Source organism: Chenopodium album, chromosome 5 (assembly GCF_948465745.1).
Source record: "Chenopodium album chromosome 5, dcCheAlbu1.1, whole genome shotgun sequence".
NCBI classification, from domain to species: Eukaryota; Viridiplantae; Streptophyta; class Magnoliopsida; order Caryophyllales; family Amaranthaceae; genus Chenopodium; species Chenopodium album.
Window position 1 is genome coordinate 47,684,244 of NC_137838.1, and position 16,562 is coordinate 47,700,805.

Here is a 16,562-nt window from a genome sequence, read left to right on the forward strand (position 1 = left end):
GGCTCTTTCTATTGCATCAACTTCCTTCTCCCATTTGTCTACTTCATCTGTGGAAGATGCAACACAAGATACCGCCTCCTAAAGATCTTTTACAAGAGCTTGGGGCTTGTTAGAACAATTTTGAACCACACCAACACTAAAACACTTCTCCTCTGTCATGGGGCTTTTAAGGGTATTATTTAAATTAAAAATAATTTTATCATCCCCTACTGATAGTGTCAATTTGCCACATCTCATATCTGTGATTGCTCCTATAGTGTTAAGGAATGGTCTACCTAAAATAATTGGGGTTTGCATATCCTCAACCATATCAAGAACAACAAAATAAAAAGGTATATAAAATTTACCTTCTATAACAGGAACATCCTCTTAAACACCTAAGGGGTATTTAAAAGAACGTTCGGTCATTTGTAGAGTAATATTAGTAGCTTTTAATTTACCCATATTTAGCTTGGAACACACAGACAATGGCATAACACTAACGCTAGCGCCCAAATCACATATTGCATTATCAATCATTAGATTGCCAATATGACAAGGGATAGAAAAACTACCCAGATATTTTAGTTTAGGTGGAGATTTATTTTGAGGAACGGCACTACATTCTGCAGTGAAAGCTACTGTCTCTAACTCACTAATAGACCTTTTTCTTTTCAATATTTCCTTCATGAATTTTGCATATGCAGGAATTTGTGTAAATAATTCAGTGAAGGGACCTGTTACCTGCAAATCTTTAACCATCTCTAGAAACTTACCAAACTACTTATCAAAATTTGTTTTCAAGTGACGATTAGGGAATGAAAGTTTGATAACTGGCTTTGGAGCATTACTGCTCTTATCAGGAGCTGCTACCTTCCCTGGAGTTGTAACAAGCAATGTATTTTTCGAAATATTAGTACCACTCTTTAGCCGTGCAGGGCTATTAGCTACATTGTCAAGTTTAATGGAATCAAGATTAGCATTATTTAATAAAATAGGTTCATCATCTTTGGGCATAGGGGGCCCTTCATTGTGTAAACCACTCCTTAGAGTAATTGCATAGGCTTAATCCGTAGGCCTGGTTGGCTGTGCTGGTAGGGCTCCCTGTTGTCGGGTTTGTGGAGTAGCAGAAATTTGCGCAATTTGATTATCTACAATTATATTATGTTCTAGGATCGAATCAATTTGGGCATCTCTACTCTCCATGTGCTTCTGCATATTATCCCACATCGCTTTAATTTCTACCAAAGCAGGGTCGGAAGATGAAGAGGGTTGTTGTGGTTCGTTCTTCTGGCCAGCATTAGGGTGGTAATATTTCTGCTGTTGTTGTTGTGGCGCCTATGATTCTTGTGGACGTGGTGGATTTTGAACATTGGTGCTCCGGTAGGAAAGGTATGGATGATTCAGGTACCAAGGATTGTAGGTGTTAGAGTATGGGGTATTCTGCCCATAAGCTTGAAAGGCATTGACTTGCTCCACGAAACTCCTGCAATTACTCCTAATGACCTAAAATCCACGATTATCACAAAAAGCCTCATTAGCATTATTATTAATTGCAGAAACATTAGCTACATTTGCAGTACTAAGATTATTTAGTTTCTGGTAAATAGAGGTTAATTTAGCTTGTTCAAAGGATACAGAGTCGACACTATGTTTTCCTTTATTAGCAAAGCCTCTGGGATTCCCATATTGAGAATTATGTATTGCCATATCTTCAATAACTTGACCTGCATCATCAACAGTAAGGTTCATAAACCTCCAACTAGCTGCATAATCTAATATTATTCAAGATGAATTTTCAATCCCATTGTAAAAGTCTTGGATCAACTGCCATTGTGCCAGATTATTGTGGGGACATTCTCTTTGTAGATCCTTAAACCTCTCCCAAGCCTCATATAAAGTTTCATCGGCTTCTTGGGCAAAGTTCAGAATTGCACTCCGTAGTACAGCTGTTCTCTCTACATGATAATGTTTATTGTAAAAATTCAAAACAAGAGTTTCCCAGTCAGTTATACCAAGTGCAGTTATATATAATCCATTAAACAATAATTTGTCTTTTCCACACAAAGAGAAAGGAAAGAGAATCTCCCTGGTTTGGTCTTGTGTGACCCCAGCTTGCCTGATGGTATTACAGTACTGATAGTAGTCTGCAATATGAATATTTAGGTCTTCACCCTTAGCTCCACTGAATTGTTTCCTTTCTATCATCGTTATAAATTGGGGTTTAATCTGAAACTATACCCCATCAAGAGCTGGAGTGGGAGTAAGGTGCAAAAAATCTGTAAGCTTTGGTTGTGAATAATCATTGAGCTTCTTAGGTACTGCCATCTCTGATTCTAGATCTAAAGATACCTTCGAATTGGTGATTATTATTATCACCAGAACCCGCCAGACGTTGCTTGTAGAAATTCTTTTGTCTATGGAAGGATCGTTTGATCTCGGGATCGAATGGGATATTTCCTGATCTAGAAAACCTAGGCATAAACAAAGAACTAAAAGCAAATATGAGATTTGTCTCAAAGAACTAACGTTCTCTGAGACAAAAAGAAATAATCTAGACTACAGAAATAATCAGAAAAAAAAATAAAATCGTCTCCCCGGCAACGGCGCCAAAATTTGACAGTCTAAAGTCTTAATCACCAAATCAAAAATAATTCCTAAATCCTCTAACTAATGCATATAGGGAAGTAGGGTCAAATCCACAGGGAAACTGGTCTTTCTATTGCTAATTAAATTAAGCAATCTAAATTAACAAGTAAAAATTTAATAATATCGATATAAAACTAAACTACAAAGATTAAGAGTAAAGAGAAAACAATGAATAAAGGCCTAGGGCATAGGGTCACCAATAAATAACATTCCAGGGTAAAACATAATAATCAATCATTGATGCATAAATTAATCAGATCATAAAGGGATTTCGCTACGTATTACAATCACATAATTAATCTACCGGTGTTAAATCTCATCTCTCGAATCACGACTTAACCATTTATAAATTAACCTGCCTATTGAAACTAGACCTAAACTTCAATTCTCATCTCTTGAATCTCGAATCAATATTGTTAAACTCTTGCATAAAATATCAGGACTAATCTATTCACAAAGCATTAAATCAATAAGTAGGAAATTAATCTAGCATTGATTATCAACAACAATAAATTACCCCTTCATATTATTTAAGGATCCCCACAAACCCTAGAAATAAAACTACTCACACATAATTAAATCTATACAAATCAAAGCAATAAAATAAGACATGATGAAAGAATTAAAATAAATAACTAAGATTAAAGTAGAAGAAATCGTTACCAAAGTAATCTGAAATTAAGAGTAAAGGACAAAGTTGTAGAGAGAGAAACTAATCTAACAGCTAAGTAAAGAGAGAAAATTTAAGAGAAGAATTAAGAAAGAGTAAAAGAAGATACTCAACTCGCTTAACGGAAAAGTATTTATATTAAGCAAGAATCCTAAACTAAAACAAACTTAAACGACGATTAAACCGCCTAATAATAACAAGCACCCGATCGGGCGAAGCACCGCCCGATCAGGCCCGCCTTTTTACTTCCAGGTGCGTCTCTCGCGCCCAACCGGGCACGAGTTCGGGTGCCAGATTCACTTTCCCCGCCCGGCCGGACGTGCCTTCGAGCGAGACCTATAATGGCCAGGCGGCACTCTTGGGCCATTCTCTGGACTTCAATTGTGCTCCAATTCTTCGGGCCAATCTGGATTTCCTCTTCAGGTCTTGAATACTCGGTCCAAATGCCCCGGTATCACATTTATCGAGCCCTTAATCACCGGTTCGATTGCTTTAACCAGCCCTGGGCTATAGAAACTGGTCGTGCTTCTCCAATGCTCGCAAATACTCTATAATATCTCAGGAAAAGGCTCTAAAAGTGCAAATCCCTACAAAAGTCAACCAAATCTTCGAAAACAGTGAAAAACACCAATTAGTAAAAAAAAATGGCTCTAAAGAGCCAAAAACACTACTAATTATGACCAAGGGACGGGGGTAAAATACTATATAAAATGAACATATCAATAAACACTTAACAAACCTTATACAAGTATGCGGTAAATCAAGGGTCGAACCCAAAGGAATGAGTAGGAACTATGCTATACTGTATTGTCAAGCTAAATCGAAGAATATCAATGATTGAGGTTGGTAACTAGAATGTTAAGAAGAAAGACAAATCAAAGAATTCAATCAATATACTAAACACTAGGGATATAGGTTCCACATGCAAGATGAAGGATTATGCTAATTGATAGATCACTCAATTGATTCAAACATTACAAGGGACAAACAATAGTTGCAATCAAAGAAATTCATAGGTTATCTCCTATAGACAAAACTAGGGTTCACTATGAATGGCTAACAAGGAGAATCACAATCAAATTCAATCAATTAAAGCAATTCTCAAATCAAGGGTTCATGTCATTGATTTTTTCAATGCAATCTAGATTAATCTTATAGGTTGATCACTCTTAGTCTAATTAATCACATGCATAACTATGTCAACCAATTTAATTGCAACAATTCAATCAATCAATGATGATCAACTAGTAAAAATCATCAATCAAGCATGCTTCCTCTTCTCCCTAGCAACTAATCTACTCACTAATCATGGTGAAATTGATAGACAAAATAAATTCAAGCACAAACATATTCATTTCAAGCTAAATTAAATGGAAAATCAATCAATCAATCAACAAATTCTCAAACCTAAATCAAAATCCAAATCAAACATTCAAGTATTAAAGAAAATTGCAATTGAAGTAAATTCAAAGGAAAGGAATCTCACAAAGTTTCTTTGATATGAAGAAGAAATCCAAACTTGATTGAAGCAATGTTGTAATACAAATCAAATCCTAGAATTCCAATCTCTACTTTCTCTCTAACTTCTCTCTAGTTTCTCTCTCTAAAACTTAAGCAAATGAAATATTATTTAAAAGTTAGCCTTCAAAAGGATTTACAAGAGTATTTATAGACAAAGAAGAAAAATTGATCGTCCGCGCCCTCTTACAGAATATCTCGCGGGGGCTGAGAAATGGGTATAGAACCTATAACTAACTCTGCGGGAAATCTGGGTAAGACCCGCGCCCGTGGGTACTGTAGCCTGCGCCCGCGGTGAAGACATCCGCGCCCGTGGCTAAGGGGGCGACAGATGCCATGTTCCAAGAGTAAACAAGGGGGGCCGCGGTCTCTCAAACTGGAGCGGTCTTTTCAGATTCTCCGCGCCCACGGCTAGACCAAGGCAAAGGCGTAGAGAGTTTCTGCCAAAAATTCCCACTTTGTTGCACTTTATCCGCGCCCGCGGCTCTCAGGACCCACTCCCGCAACAATAGGTAGATGTAGAGCGCCCTCTCCGTGCCCTCACCAAGAAGCTTGATTCTTCTTTGCTTAAATCTTTTTGCTCTTCTTAATTCCTTTGCCAAGGCAACTCCTTAAGCACCTACAAAAGTAGCCAAAGAGAGAAAATAGAAGAGAAAAAGAGCAATATAAAAGAGAAACACGAAGAAAACCACATAAAGGAAAGTAAAACACGAAGAAAGAAGAAATAAAGAAACTAAAGGATAAAAGACCAAAATGATAAAAGAAAACCATGAAAAATAGGGTGAAAACCTCCTAAAAGACTACCCTATGAGTGCCATAAATGACACTCATCATGCACACATTGGAATTTCGCAAAGAGGATAACATCTACTTTCTCGAGCTTTAAAATAGTGACAAAATTTGAACTCAAAAGAAAGAATTTAAAAGTAGCAAGAATAGACGAAAAATTTGAACAACATTTCATTTTTACCCTTACTTGTTCTAATGAATGACCAATATTACTAGACTTAGCTAATTTCTTTGTTAAAAATATGAATGGTAAAAAATGATTTAAACACACTAGTTTAATCGTTTCCTAGATCCTAGTTGTTATCATAATAACACAAAACACAGGATTTCTAGACCCATTTCAAGAATCATGAAAGGGTCTCATTATTAAAAAAAAACAAACAAGTCATCGAAGTCACCCAATATTGGGGGCTACAATAATTGAAAACATAAAATGGGGGGTCATAAGCCCGAAGTATAGCAAAACTATTCCAGTTCGATGATCTCTTCAAGAATTTCCTAAAACTAACTAGTTTTGTGGAAATCTTGAAATCACAGTTTTATAAGTAAATAATAACCATCGGTAATTTTTTTAATCATTGTTAAAACCAATTTTGCAACTTACGCATGAAAAAAAAACCAAAAAATATGAGTCGCAAGAAAAAATTCATGCTATTATAAAAGTTCAAAATTTCATTTATAATTTTAATGCATAATTGTTGTTCTAAACACTTCAATTTACATTAAAATTAACAAGAATAGTCAATGGGAACAAAAAAGAGAAATAAAGTTCAAGCACATAGTCAAAATTTGAATGAAAAAAAAAACACATATATGCTTGACATGCTCATACAGGATCAATACTTTATCACATCACATGAAATTGGTTTCAATGAATTGCATAAACATGTCACAACAACAAACAAACAAATTCATGAAAACAAGTCAAATAAAAAACCCCCAAATTCAAAATTAGGGATTTAACGGTTTGAAATCGCCTAAATTCTGCCAAGAATAAACGAATTATGGCAAATATGAATTAAGAGCGAGATCTACTTCCCTCAGCTTCAAAAATCGCAAGAAAACAAGCTTTCTAGAGAGAGAAAGGTTCGAAAATGGCGAAAAGGGAGGCGAGAGAATGCGAAATGAAAATCGCGTTTGGCGATTTCTTTTTGCTGAATTAAATGCTGCGCGTAACTGAATCAGTTGCGCGCGATAGACTTGCGCAACTCAGAATGATGCGCGCACCTGGCCTGCGTGACATACTGAGTTGTGCGCAGATATTGGTCACTAAAATGTCCGGTATCAAGATTTTGATCTGTTTAATCATTTTCCAACGGTTTTTGCTCGTTACTAGACGTAATGGCGCACAAATTATCCCTTTAAATTGCTTTGCATTTTGTAGTTTGTTTTCTTCTTTGTTAGTTTTTTGCATCACCTTGCATGCACACCGTGCTTTGTGCCTTCCCTAAGCATACGTTTTAAACGGTTTTCGTAACAGTGTCTTAAGACGTTCCATGGTGGTGCTTTACGTAAAACCACCCATAGACAGGTTTGTCATTTTACTATACTGACGTTATAAATGTCCGAATTTTATTCTTTTTTCACGTCCAAAGCAAAAAGGAATGCGTTGTCATGCAGCGTAAAAATGCAAAAGGTGTATCGTACAACGTAAAATTGTACGGTGTATGTGTTGCGTAAAATTTCACTTCAGCTCAAGCTTTGCGAGATCTACCTCTCGGAACTAAAAGGTAGAGGATTACTTTAGGCGTTAGCTCACGAGTCGACAGGCGCGCCGAACCATCAGGAATAAAAACTTCTTGATGGGAAGCAAATACGGTAGTTAGTGAGATTACTAGCTTAGTGGACAGTTAGGGTTTCTGTCCACCCCCTGTATAAAGAAGGGACGAGACAATGTCGCGCCTATGTAGTCACGTGCCCCAGTCCTAAGACACGTGTACTCATCTTGTGGACAAAACTGCTAAGAGAGTTGTTGACTTTTTTCTCTCTTATTGGATTTGGATATGTGCCTCCAGTCATGAGACATGTAGTTCTATCTTGAAGACATCCGGTTAGATACCAAGACATTTAGGCTCGAATGCTAAAACATTAAGGCTCGAATGCCAAAACATTTAGGCTCAAATGCCAAAACATTTAGGCTTGAATGCCAAAAATGTCTAGGCTCGAATGCCGAAATCACCTTTTTCATCTTTCTACTTTGTTAATGTCAGGCTAAAGTTTCAATGACATATCGAGAGTCTTTAGACCAACAATGACATCATTGAGAGGAAATCATCCTCTTTACTTCTTTTTTAAACTGATCTCTTCTCATGACTTGACATCACCTAAAACACCTTTACTTGTAAAAGGGTTCTACAAATGCAAACGATCAGTCTAGATTCTTTAGCGCGTTGAGACTAGAGATAACTTTTTCTAGCCTTAATATCTACTTGTTCAAACACTTAGCTAATCAAGGATCGTTTCGACATCCATAACATTTCTAAAATTCTCTATTCTTTAAGAACTTCACAGAATGAGTCTCGAATTTATTTCCTTGACTACTTTGATCATCGTCTATTCTAGACTCGATCAAAAAGGGGGCTAACTGTAGACACATACTATTGGCCTCTTGTCACGAAAGGAAGTGCGATGATGTTACAAAAATTCGTTCTTCATGTTAGATCAAAGTTGAAATGTTTATGGACAAATCAAAGAATTATGAAGTAAGTTAAAACCCATAAATGAGACCAGTTTATCTTAGAGCCTTGTCCGAATACTATTTAGGCCTAAAACATGTTCATACATGTTTAAACTTGATTAATAATGGACCCAAATGCATAAAATGCAATGATTGGATCCAATAGAACCTACATTGCTGAAAATGCGTTTTTAAAAATTCCTATACATATGGATATCGCTTTCAATGAGCTATCTAACAGTCTGTTATAAGCCCAATTCCGAGCGAAAAAGAAGAAGTTATGATTAAAACACTAAACCGGGCCCTAAAACCGACATCCTTGCACTCTAACGACCATTACTTTTGATGCATAACATATTTTAACCTAATTCCAACGGCATTGGAAAGAAGACATTCAGAGATTTCCAATGATATCTTTGAAGCGTTAATCCAACTCTTCAATCAACAGTTATGGAAGTTTTAAAAACGCATTTTCGTATAAGGCAAACCGCAAACCAACGCAATTCAATCAGTTGCGCGCGCCACCTTTTGGCGCGACTCTAAAACCCTAAACTAAGATCCCTACGCCTATAAATAGGGGTCTTCGTTCGGCTTTCCGGGAACTGAAAATTCAGAAAAAAAAAAAAAAACCCCTAGTATTCTCAAAACCCTAATCTCTCAACTTCTCTTACTATCATACTACCTTTTCTTCTCTCTTCCCAAATATTTTCCAACCCTAATTGAATCCATTGAAGTCCTTGGAGGTACGAAGAAGAAAGAAATTCCATAAACACATTAAGCGGAGATTTAACATAAAAGAACAACGGTTAGTTTCCTGAGAACTTAGATAAATCACTTCTCCTTTATTGTTTAAATAACTTTAATTGAATAAATAGTGTTGTATGATCACTTTAAACAAACTTTTAATTAATTAATTCACATAATACTCTTTCGTTAATCAAGACTAGAATTTGAATAATAATTGATGTTTTATCACTTAAGGCAAGGGGAATATTGTTTATTTATTGTTCTTTCACGAATATTGATTAAATAAAGAATAACGACGTTGCAATGTAATTCTTACATGATTAATCCGTGTAAATAAAATCAACTAACTATGTTTTATGTGTCATGTTGCATATATTGTTTGGTGATGAAATTTTGAAAAATGAAGAGCTAGTAGACGCCGCACTAGGGCTAGAATAGCGATTCCTCCCTAAAAGAAACGTTATTTTAGTACCCTCGGTCCCGAACTCATTTCTGGTTTACGTAGACCAATTTGGGCATGGGTAAACTTACGATTCATGTTAATTATCCATTGAACTCCACATGGGAGAAAGGCATTGTAGACACCTAAAAATGTCTCCCCAAAACCAAGTCCGATGATAAATAACCTTTCATCGCCACTGTTGGTCGGGTTTAGTATTTAATCCCGAGAGTGCTTAAAAAATCGTATTTTATTAAATTCATATTTTTGAAAGGTCCATGGATCAGTCTTGGTGTTTGGTAAAAGCATAGTTTTAATTTAAGCCCAAACCTTTTTTATTTTATTATTATTTTTGGCCCAAATATTTTATTTAATTTTATTTATTATTTATTATTTTAGCCCGAATATTAAAAGTCAGAAAAAAAGCCCGTAATTATCAATCGGCACTCAAAAAGCCGAAAGAAATTAGGGTTAAAAATGAATTTAGACGGAAAAGTGGACTGGAGTTGACCGTGTCACGGTAGGCTTGACCGTGTCACGGTCAAGCTTGACCGTGTCACGGGAACTCTTCCCGTCTGACGGTGGGACTTCCCGTGACACGGGAGGTCTGCCGTGACACGGGGAGTTCCGTGTCCTTTCCGCGTAAACCCTTAACGCGTTTTCCGTTCCGTTTTCTGAAAATCTCCCGCGACACTCCAAAGACTGACCGTGTCACGGGAACTTGTACCGTCTGACGGTACTGTCTAACCGTGTCACGGTACAGTCTGACCGTGTCACGGGATATTTTTTAGGGTTTTTTATCATTTTAGGGTTCCGTGTGCTCCCTCGGCACATTTCCCTATAAATACCCCCTCATTTCTGATGAACGGGGCAACGAGAATTCTATTATTCTTATTTTTTCTCTTCTATGCTCTTAACCTAAACACTAGCCTACCCTTTTCACTTCAAAATTCCCTCTTCAAGCACTCAAAGGAGTCCATATTTTACTCGAGGTTCTGTCCTTAAACCAAGGCGTGAAAGGTAGAATCGTTTGAGGGTTTGGCCCCAAAATTAACCTTGTTTTTATTTAATTTAATTTAATTGTTGTTTTATTATTTCCTTGAAGTTACTAACTCGTTTTATTATTTTGTAGTTGCAAGCAAACAGATTCAAAGTAAGAGTTATGCTCTTTTATTATTATTTTTCTAACAATTTTTCTGTTGTTAGAATTATGATTAAATTGATTCTTTTTATGTTTATATTGATTCTATTATATTTATTGATCACAATATTGCATGTTAAAGGGAATATGTAATTGAAAATCACGCCTAATAAGATAATTTGGACAACCGGTTTAGGATCCTTTTTAATCTTGTTATTAATTGAAGTGATCACTAATATTTTAGAATAATGTGTGCATTAATATTCAACCAATTTAGTTAAATAATGGTTTGGAGCGAATTGAATTATTGTTTGTATGCCTTTGAGATCACAGGAATGCTTTTCACTATAAGAATCGAGTAGAGGCCAATACGGGCGAATGTGACTCCATGACTCACTTCGTACCATCATCCCCGATCCTCCTTTCGTGGTTCCGAACCATATGGAGTTAGTAATCTCATGGATTATGAATGGGGTGTAACCTTCACGGGTCAATCGTTGTTGCCTATCGTTGTCCCTTATCGTGGTTGCCTTTTTATGATCCGTGGACGGATTACAAGTTCCTTAAAAACTTGTTGGCGGCTCCCTACTTTATTTGTCCCTAATCGTTGTCCCTAATTGTAATGTCAATTCCCACTTCCTATGAGTGCCAAGCATATTCACAACATGCTTTTAACGTAGGCGCACTTCGAACGACGCCTACAGGCATGAACGAGGTTTGTGAGTTTTCATAGGCTTTTAAAGGGCCAATGGGCATCTAAGGAAGGATACCCTTATGTGGGAACACCCTCCTTACAAGGTGCGTCGGCGCAGCAGCCCGCACATCACAAATGCAGACTCCACTCATGACTCGCCTCGGTGACGCCATTTGGATTGAAAAGGGAAATCATGGACCGCTCTGCGACGCCGTCGAGGAGCCAATCCTAAAAAATACTCATAGAACCACAAAAACAATGAAAATAAATCTCTAAGCACATGAGTTAAACTGGTTAAAATAAAACAAGAAGAAGAAAGATCGTCACCTCACCGACTCTCCATAAACTGTAGACAGCAACGAGGGCCTGCTAATTCAGCTGCTTACAGCCATGACGCAACGATGAGAGTAGATCAGCATATCCAATGCTAGCCCAACTATAGGATACTATCTCACCGATCCTAACAAGGGAAGGAAGGTAGCAAATGAGTGCATGTGAACTCCTATCATGAGAAAGAGTCCCGGATATGAGAATTAAGATAAAGATCTGCACTCGCTGCTCAGGTGTCGTCTCAGCCATGTCAAAGCCATGAGAAAGAACAAAAGCCAACTCTGAGCGCCCGCTCTTAAGACCACCTCGAGGCACCCACTGAGTCCTGATATGTTGAACGACCGGACCTAACAGATTTGCTACATCAGCTCCCCCCCAAGTGAGGTTAGGAATCTATCGTACAACCCGCTCGGTGAAGAATAAGTGTAGGGAATATTTCAAGCATTATCCCTAGATTGGACCCCACTGTGATCATACACTAAAGTACGGTGGCATCCAAATGGAAAGGAGATAGAGAAAAAGAGTCGCCAATAAGTTTTAGGAACTTATAAATTGTTCATGAGGTGAAGTTGACACCCCTTAACGATCCAGGAGATCGTCAAGTCTAATAGGTCTAGAACTATGACTGGTAGTTCGGGGATGAAGGTACAAATCCAACCTAAAAGAGATTGAACCTGACCTAATAATAGGCCTCTACTTTATTCTGATCGTATTCATGTGCGCTTTCTAACTAACATGCAATCAATATGATTACCCTAAACCTATTTAATCTATGTTGGTTGAATATTAATGCACAAAAAAAACTATTATTGGCGATCACTTGAATTATAGTCATATTAACCCTAAACAAATACAAATTTCCTTTAAACATGCATAAAAGGCATGATCATCTAATAACAATAAATATAATCAAGCAACATAATAATAATCAAAACAATAATCATCATAATAATAATAATTAAAATAATCATGTTAAAGCATAATTATAATAGCAAGATCCTAGGCATGATACTAAATAGATTAATAACAAACCCTAGCATGTCACTAAACATCAAAGATCAAATATTTAACCCTAGCATGATGCTAACATGATATTAGGAAAGGAATAAAAGGCATCATAACAGTCATAAATGAATTAAGGAACTTATTCTTTACCCTAAACATGATACTGGGATAATCACAACACCATAACATGACACTTGGAATCAAAATAACAACCTAAACATGATTTCTAAGAACCATAAAATCAATAAATCAATTAAAGCACTTACTTGGATACCTCGTATCTCTTTCTAATAACAAAATACACACGTTAGTAACTTCAAGGAAAATAATAAAACAAACAATTAAATTAGATAATTGAAATAGAGATTTGGGACCAAACATTTATAAATTAAAACCTTTCACGTCTAAGGCAAAGTCAACTTCGAACATGGCTAGTGTGAATGCGGAATTTTGTATGCAATAGCTAGTTTAGAAAAGAGTGAGAGAGAGATCAAGAGAATCTTGAAGAGAGTTAGTGATTTAAAGAATAAGAATTAATGAGATTTGATGATTGAAAACGGAGGTTTTAAGAGGATATTTATAGAGAAAATCAGCCGGACTGATAAAAAAAAACGAATTAGAGTTTCGAATAGAATAAAACAAATTGGCGCCAGACGCCAGACATTAGCGCCAGACGCCAAGGCTAGCGCCAGACGCCAATCCTGGCGCCAGGATCTGGGCTTGTCGTCAGATGCTAGACAACAGTTTTGACTCGTTTTCTTAATTTGATAAAATTTAGCCGTACAGAAGGGTAAAATTGTATTTTCCTTAAAAACACTTCTTTTATTCTAATTAAAACTCTAAAAAGTAAGCTAAAGTCTATTTATTAATGCTAATTAAATTAGGACTCAAAAGAACCTTCTAGAAGAATCTAGAAGACTATAATCAATTCTAATTGCATTAGGAATGACAAATCAATATTAGGCCCTCCTCTAGATCATTGGGTCGCATATAAATATCAAACCGGGCCCAGTTTAGTAATTTGGCTATAACTTCCTCATTATTCATTGGAATTTGGTTTATAATATATCGTTGGAAAGATCTTTTTGAACCCGACCCAACTACACTAATATTGGACTCTTGCCATGGACCAAACCAAACTAGATTGGCTGCTCTCTTAAAATAGGTTTTAAAAAGAGAGAGAAAGAAAAGAAATAAAAAACTAACTGCAACACTAGACTTTCCACACTTTCACTTCATTCATTTATGATTCGACGCGAAAGGTACTCATCACTGTGTTTGGTTTTGGGTAGACACAAATGGGTGTCTACAGAAGCCCTCACTTTGACTAAGTTTGGAGAAACACAAGTTTCAAAAACAAAAGTCAAAGTATCGATAGGGACAGAGAATGATTCAGAACGTTCTCCGATCCTATATCATTCTTGTAACGCCGATACCTGCAAAACTAGCATTATTTAAACATATAAGAGAGTTAAGAAACACATATGTTGCACAGTCGAGCACACGTCTCTGATGGTAACCGATTTGTTGCTGCATTTGTTATTGTGACAACCTTCCGCTAGCTAGGGAACGTCATCCTGCTGTTTGTTTTGACGATATTCTACAAGCTATAGAATACCGCCTGAAGACTGGTACGCCTATAACTGCCTCCAATTCCGCCGTGATAGACTTCTACAAGCTAGAGAACCCCATCGAAGATTGCTTCGCCTCAAACAACCTTCTAGTGCTTTGTGACCATCTTTCGCAAGCCAGGGAACACGATCGAAGATAACTTTGCTTGAAATCACCTCCGGTTGTTTGTGACAACTCTCCGCAAGCTCGGGAATGTTGTCGAAGATATCCTCGCCAGAAGTTATCCTCATTTATTGCGATAATTTCCGAGGAAAATTACCGAAGACCCACGCTTGTCAAACTTTTTCTTTTGCTATGCCTGGACGTCGGCGCTTTTGCCGCTTTGAATTGTGAACAAGTATGTCGGTGCCTCCGCTGCTTATGAACCATTACGCCAGTGCCTTTGCTGTTTCTGAACCATTATGTATGTGCCTTTTGCCGTATGAACCATTATGTCGGTGCCTCCGATGAGCCAATGCTTAGGCGCTTTAAGCTAAGTGAGATGATCATTCATCAGGTCAATTACTTAATGCGATTATAACCAAACCGATTACTAAATCATGTCAAATTGCTTAGAGGGGCTAACTGGCGTACCAAGGAACCCAAAATTGCTGTAAGAGGTCAAAATAACCGTTCTGAGTAGCTAAGCATTTTGTCACCACTGAAAAGTTGTTGGCGTTACGAATTTGGCTCTAGCGCCAGACATCAAAGTTTTGTTTGGCGCCAAATTCGGGATTTTCGTATATATCCCCTTTCTTCCTGATTTCGCCGCTGCTGTTGTTCTTCTTCGTAAAATCGTCACTGAACTTTGTCTTGGTCGTTCTTGCTGGTTTCTCAACCAAAAATGCTCAAATTTATTGTAAATAAAAGCTTCTTTCATCTACTTTCCCGATCTATGTAAGTTTTCTTCAAACTCACTCTGGTTTTTGATGAATTTGACATTCTTTGTCCACGAATTTTGGGAAAATTCGTACCTTAAATTGATTAATTCGCTTTTTTTGTCAAATTTTATGCCGTGAAATTGCTTGATTATGTTTATATATTGCCTTGGGAGTATTTTGAGACTTGTTTCACTCAATTTGGTGAAGAAAAAAAAACAAATCACCATTGTTGGACCTCTTAAGGTCGGGAATACAATGTGGCTTGTTCTTGATGATTTTGTTAGAAATTCTTGTCCAATTTGTCACAATAATTACCATAGTATTGCAAGAAATTGTTTGGATGCTTGAAAAATGTCGTATATGCTCACTTTGAAATCGTGCTCTATTTTAGTACTACGTATTCTGTTATTTGCGAACATTGTATCATGCGGCTAGGCGAACCTTAGATACTATAGAACCTTAATTTATGTAGTGGTGAACGCCGACCCGTCCACTTCTCTCGGTCCCCTCCCAGAGTGGGATGAGCAGACTTTGTACTTCTCCCCCGACCACCACATTTCTTAGAGGGTGCGTCGTGGGACTACTGCTGGTAGGACGCGTTGCCATGGCTTGGGCGACTTATATAGGATGTACATCAACATTGACGGAGATTTGAGACTTCTTTGGGACTCTAGTGGGCTCACTGCCCTGTTCGAGGTCGTGGAGGCCATGATTGCTTCTAACGGGGGTCACCGCTTGGCTCGCGCCCTGGTGGAGTTCTTCTGGGACACCACTAACACTTTCCACTTTACTTGGGGTGAGATGATGGTCACCCCAACCGACTTCAGTCTCATTACGGAATTGGAGTTTGGTTCTACTGCGCTGTCGTTCGATAGCAACATCTGCGTCTTCTCTCCTGAGGTTGAGGAGTTGTTGGGTCCGATTGCTGTTCAGGCTCGTGCTATGGTGGAGTCAACTCAGTTCAGTGCTAAGGGTATTCGCCGGTCGACTCTGGCTGCGGCTTTCGAGGATTATACGACCACCCGAGAGCAGCTGTGCGCATCTTTGCGCTTATCTTGCTGTCAGGAACGTTTTCCCCTGACAAGGGTAGTAGAGTGATGCTTTACTACCTTCCTGCAGTCCGTGATATTCACATGATCGGGACTTATGACTGGGCCAGCTTTGCCTATGCTGATTTTTTTTCGGGCATTGCGAGACTCGTGTCTACAGCGGTCCTTCATTAGGAACTTCGCTTTGTTCAGCTTCTGAAAAGTCGTAGAGGTATACTTTATAACCTATAAAGTTTAACACTAAGCTTTAGTTAGCACTTGCTGATACTTTTTGTCTTTTGTAGATCAGGTTCTACAAGTACTTTCCTTCAGTCACGCCGGGGAGACCGTTGCCACGCGGGTTTCCAGTAAGCGCCTATTGGGGAGGCCGCCACGTTCAGATG

General features: G+C 37.7%; 1 non-coding gene across 1 annotated transcript; it reads left to right on the forward strand.

Moving 5' to 3' along the window:
• The first annotated feature begins 1,820 nt into the window (after nucleotides 1–1,820).
• Nucleotides 1,821–1,926, forward strand: LOC145633562 (small nucleolar RNA R71). Its single transcript, XR_014112874.1, has one exon. It is a non-coding gene; the product is annotated as a small nucleolar RNA R71 (small nucleolar RNA).
• Nucleotides 1,927–16,562: the final 14,636 nt, after the last annotated feature.